At 35.3% G+C, this 5,807-nt stretch overlaps 1 protein-coding gene across 1 annotated transcript in view; it reads right to left on the bottom strand.

Annotated features, from left to right (window-relative positions):
- The window catches only part of LOTGIDRAFT_173253 (hypothetical protein), a gene marked incomplete at both ends in the record, with an annotated part of 47,329 nt that overhangs the window by 8,543 nt on the left and 32,979 nt on the right, over window positions 1–5,807 (bottom strand). The gene's annotated exons all lie outside the window — the stretch shown is intronic.

Genomic DNA, 5,807 nt, shown 5'->3' with positions numbered 1-5,807 from the left:
GGGCTTCCCATAGGTAGACCGTGGATTTGTTCATAGATCTCATCTCCCCATGTGAAGTAGGTAGAGGACATACACATCTGAATGAGATCGACGATGCTGTCTGTAGTAAGTGTAGTATCAAACAACAGACCATCAACCCGCTTAGCTATCCCATTCATCGGAAAGGCATCATACCAAATCAAGAAGATCCTGAAAAAGTCAGTCGGCATTGAAACAGTGTTCTCTGGCAACTCAACGCTTAAAGATTTGCTCAGAGCCAGTGGTAAATTGAATCCCTCCAACAACCAAAAACCTAAGGGATGTGTCTACCAAGTTGAGTGCTCCTGTGGAAGCTCGTATATAGGGGAAACAAAGAGACCCCTTGATGTTCGACTCAAAGACCATCATGACAAGCCCGGCAATGAAGGAACATCTGCTGTGGCTAAACATCTTGCTATGGGAAGGAAAACAGGACATAAAGTCAACTTTGACAACACCAACATACTGACAATCAATAAGCACATAGATAAAACCAGGAGACTTCATGAAGCTATCCACATCAGAAGACATCAGCCTGACCTTAACAGAGATGAAGGTGTTCGTTTATCGCATGCATATGATAAACTTATCAACTTGTAATTATTCATATTCAAAAACAATTTCCAACCTTAAGCATAGTTAGTTATATGAACAATGTAATTTCTATTAATAAAAGACTCCAATACCAGCAATAGTTGTTTATTTAATCTTCAATTAATCTCTTTTTTAATTCATTTACTTTACTTCAATTATTTTACTTAATCAGCCTGTATGTTATTTTAAGAATTATATACCTCTTATTGTACCTGTTAAAATTTAATGTAATGTATCAATAAACCATTTTCTCTTGTGTGTTCTTAATAATAAGCATTAATGTATATATAGTTTGCCCATCACTTCTTCTCATTATGTGCCTGAGGACGACGGGGGAAACACGTCGAAACGTTGCATAAAACTTTAACCAGTGATTGTTGTTCCATAAAGCTGTGTCTATATACGTATACAGTTATATCAGGTATAATACTGAGCCCGTAGCCCCATTAAAGGAATTAGCAAAGTTCACAATGGGTACCTGAAAGGTCTACAAAAATATCGTTATTTGATAATCAGCAGATAATGTGAGTACTCAACAGTACCATGATTTCACGGCCTGTAGCAAATCATTAATTGTAGTCTGAATCTCAATATGCTAGTCTCCCCTAAATGAAATTCTGCATTAAAGAGTTATAGAAAGTATATCATGATTATAATGGCCGAATACATATTAAAATCTCTCAGCATATAGTTACATCTGTCGATACTCCTTAGATGGGCCTGACATCAACCGAATCTGGTTTAAATCAGATTACAATTTCGTATCTTTTGTTTTCTGATAAATTAAACCAATCAAAGTTGATGTTAACTATACCACGCTAAAGGATATACGGGAATTACCTTTTCTTGACGATGAAGAAGGGGCCATTGTAGAAAAATCGGCCTTTGAATTCGTCAATGTGTAATAAATGCTAACTAATTTGATTAAACTAATTATTTTGAATAAAATTAGAAGTTAATAGATTTGTCTTTTTTATATACTCTGAGGGTTTGTAACAAGCATTTTCCATAAATCCGAAATTGAGCAATACGAAATTTGTTATCTCTCGCAAATGAAAGCTACCTTTTTGTCATAGGAGAATGGATTTCGATTCTGTAGTCTATGGCTGCAACGATTGACAGTTGAATCGATGAACCGCGATTCGTTCCTTCTTATTGATGCATTGCGGAAGAAAAAAATAATCGCGATACATCGGTCCGATTCTCATAAATATAATCAACTTCCTTTAATGACTAATAGCACGGAATCCTCGCGTATTTTAGAAATTGTGTTATGTTCAAATGTTAAAAAATTGCTTTTCACGTATTAATTTGTCTACAGCGTTTTTAATTTTTTTTATAAACGATGAAATGAGAACATGTTAATATGCCAAGTGGAAGATAAACACATGGGATCTGATATAAACTTTTTCTTTTTCCAACGTAAATATTGTGTTTGTATAGTCATGAAATAATTCCACGAAGCTGTATTCGATGGTTTGGTATTTTATTTACTTTTTTGAAGAAATTTGTTAGTCCGTGTGTGTAACAAATGATGAAAAGTGAGCCTATTAACGAGTGTGATATATATTAGCCCGTTTGCACCGAATGAAATTAAGTTAAATGGATATTCAAAATAACGTTCGGACATGTCGTCGGAAACGAGAGATTTATAGTTCATATTTCGATTTGTTTGGTTTAGTCAATCCATACGTCTGTGCTCTGTGAAATTGTAAATTATAGCCAAGGCGCCCTAAACTTTCCGTGACGCGTCAAGTCATCTTCCAACTAAGACGTAAACATTGGTCTACCAATCCACGTGTGTGAGTTCAATTTGAAGACATTGTCATATTCGGCAAATAACAATTGATTTTGTAATCTCAATTCTACAGACAAACTTCTGGACGACATTTTAGATAAATCTTTAGTCTTCTTTGGTGTTTGATACAGCCACGCTTTTAAACAAGTCTAAATACGGCTCGTGGCTTGCATATTAAACGAAATCCATGCAATGTGCGTCCACAAGTTTTCATTAAGGTGACGATGGTGGTGAAACTTGAATGGATTCTTAGTGGCATTGCCATCGTTGGAATCTTTCTCTACTAAGACCAAAATGAAATGCTCTACACAATTCGTGAAATCGTTGACACCTAGGATTCTGATGTTTTGGGTGGATATTTTGCGTTCGTAATTTGTACTTTTTCGGTGATACGCGTGTATTTTGACGTACTTCCATGCACGCTTTGTTAAATTATATCTTATTCGATTGGTTGATTTTTCTCCAGACAAGATAAAGTACATTACGCTGTTCCACCGATTTTACTGAAAAACCTCCTTTTCTTTCGACCAACCTTTGTTAACGACAGACAGAATTACATCACCAATGCCTCAATGAATAGATTGTATGCTATCCAACTGATCCGCGGTGCTTTTTCCCCACGCCATTTGCTGATTTACTTGATTGACCGACACGGATAATAAGGTAACGATGCAGTTCCAGATTCATAAAAATCATTACTAGTTACCTCCCTTGAGCTCGAGATTTCTCTCCGTTTGGGATTGTTTCATTCAAATAATAGTAATTAGTAATTTTATTTCGGCTAACGACTTAAGACGAAGTTGTTAATATTTTACCTTGACTGTGGCCATGGCAAGTTATCAGTGGGTCTATATTACCTTGTCTTACAAACCTTCAAATGGTTTATTTTATCTTATTACATCTTACTTGGAAGATTTCAACTACAAAATTCTACTATTGTAGAAAAATCTCTTTTGAAATCGTCTCTGTTATAAGGTGTAAGCAGTATTTTGGGCACAGATATTTGAATTATTTACTGTGCTTCAATAAAGCTGTACCTAAATGGCCGTGTGCCTAAAAGAAGTGTGTCTAAAGTACCATGTCTAATTGTCTTGTGATTAATAATTTGTCACTTAAAAATTAAAGTTGAGATCACAATCAAATAAGTTTGTGTAACTTGTTAGATATTATGCGATAGTATTGATCACCCGTCTTCATTAGCACACATGGTGCAGAAAAGTAGGACGTAAAACTCATTCATTTCATTTTTGAAATGCATCAGTTGTTAAATCCAGATGTGCTATGTTAATTCGAGTGCTCATGATCCAGATCCGGTTGGTTTTACTGGTTTGGGTTAACATGTGGAGAGCCGAGAACGAGTCAGTTGCAGACAGGGCATCAGCGAAACAACATGTGTACAGCCTGGCTGTGTGATGATCTCTGGAACAGATTTTTTTATCGGCAGATGGCAACTAGGGGATGCTGATCAGCAATGCAAGCCAATCATTGTGTATCATCTGCAGCTTGTGCGAGTAAATAAAGATTTTCGGCTCCTTGAACTGAATTCTGAATTCAACCTTACTCGGTTACATTTATGCTATTTGTAATATTTAAATTTCTATAAGGTACATGTTTTTTGTACTTGGAAGGGAGAGGGATCAATGCTTTAACAATCCGTTTGTCAAAAGTGGAGTAGCAGTAATCTCAATGATAAAATTTCACGGGGTATGTTGTATAGTTTTACAATAACGGGTATTTTAACCATTTTTAATTGACAACAAATACAAATATATGTACAAAAGGCACCCGCAACCGATTTGATATTTACATTTTGATGGAAAACTAGTATGATACTTGGTGCTTATACATCATTACTTTATATAGAAATAGGGTCACAAAGTATACTTCTGTTATGTTATAAAAACTATATTATATAAAAATAGGGTCACAAGAATACCAGTGGAATACCATGAGCCCTATATATAGGGTCACAGCAATATCAAATGACCTATTTCTAAATAGGGTCACAGAAATACCAGTGGAATACTATGAGCCATATATATAGAGTCATAACAATATAATGGACCCTAAATAGGGTCACAGCAATTACAAATGACCTATTTAAAAATAGGGTCACAAGAATACCAGTGGAATACCATGAGCCCTATATATAGGGTCACAGCAATATCAAATGACCTATTTATAAATAGGGTCACAGAAATACCAGTGGAATGCTATTAGCCATATATATAGAGTCACAACAATATAATGGACCCTAAATAGGGTCACAAGAATACCAGTGGAATACCATGAGCCCTTTATATAGGGTCACAACAATATCATGAACCCTAAATAGTGTCACAGCAATACCAAATGACCTATTTATAAATAGGGTCACAAGAATACAACTGGAATGTTATAGACCCCAGGTATAAATAGGGTCACAAGAATACCAGTGGAATATCACGGACCCTCACAGTAAACGATGAGCAAATATCGATCCAAAAAACGGAAGTAATTTTCCATTATAATTTACTTAAAATTTCAGGCCTCGCGAATATGAGAAAGTAGATTTAATTTTTATCGAAATGAAGCTGCCAGAAAACAACTTTACCAGGTCAGGGGGTTTCAACCCTTTTCTCCCCATTACCGCTTTTAAGCCTCTTGATCGATTGCATTACCCCTGTTCACCATATAAAATCCGTACTTTTTAGTGACTTTCGCTTAGGATTTTCAAGCAATCTCTTTTTTTTATGTTGGAGAATATAGCATAATATAACAAAATTACCCCTTAGGGGTATTTACCTAGGTTGAAACCCCCAGATCTAGATTAAGTAAAAAGGCATTATCTTAGTACTTTACGAGTGCCTACAAAACAGCCATTTTCATTATGGCCATAATTGAGATGTGACATGAAAATACTTTTATACTTGTGTGTTTATTAGTTTATAAGATGGCCTTGCTTTGATACTTCATGAATAATCCTGAAATGAAAAGTGATATTGGTTTTTTCTGGGTCATCCGATATACCATACTATCAACTTACACAGAAAACATATAAACACTATTTGAGCATAGTCCATGATTGAGATCTATTAAGCCATTAATAAGATAGTAAGGGACGTGATCGTTTAACCCTTTCACACTCAAAATAGAATTAATCACACACCAAGAGTAGTTTTTGATTCTTAAACATTAACATGATAATCCAGAACTCGCATTCCCTCACCCAATAATATATACACCATCATGGTGAGGACCCTAATGTCCTGGTTGCGTTAATGGCTTGATTCAAACGAAGCTACGTGTTATTCTCAAATAACACACGATGGTTGTTCACAACCATTTTCAATCTCTACCACGACTAAATAGGTCGAATTTTGTAAATGCTATAATATTCAACAAAGCATTCAAATCA

Source organism: Lottia gigantea (assembly GCF_000327385.1).
Source record: "Lottia gigantea unplaced genomic scaffold LOTGIsca_153, whole genome shotgun sequence".
Taxonomy (NCBI): domain Eukaryota; kingdom Metazoa; phylum Mollusca; class Gastropoda; family Lottiidae; genus Lottia; species Lottia gigantea.
This window is presented reverse-complemented; position numbering and strand designations above follow the sequence as displayed.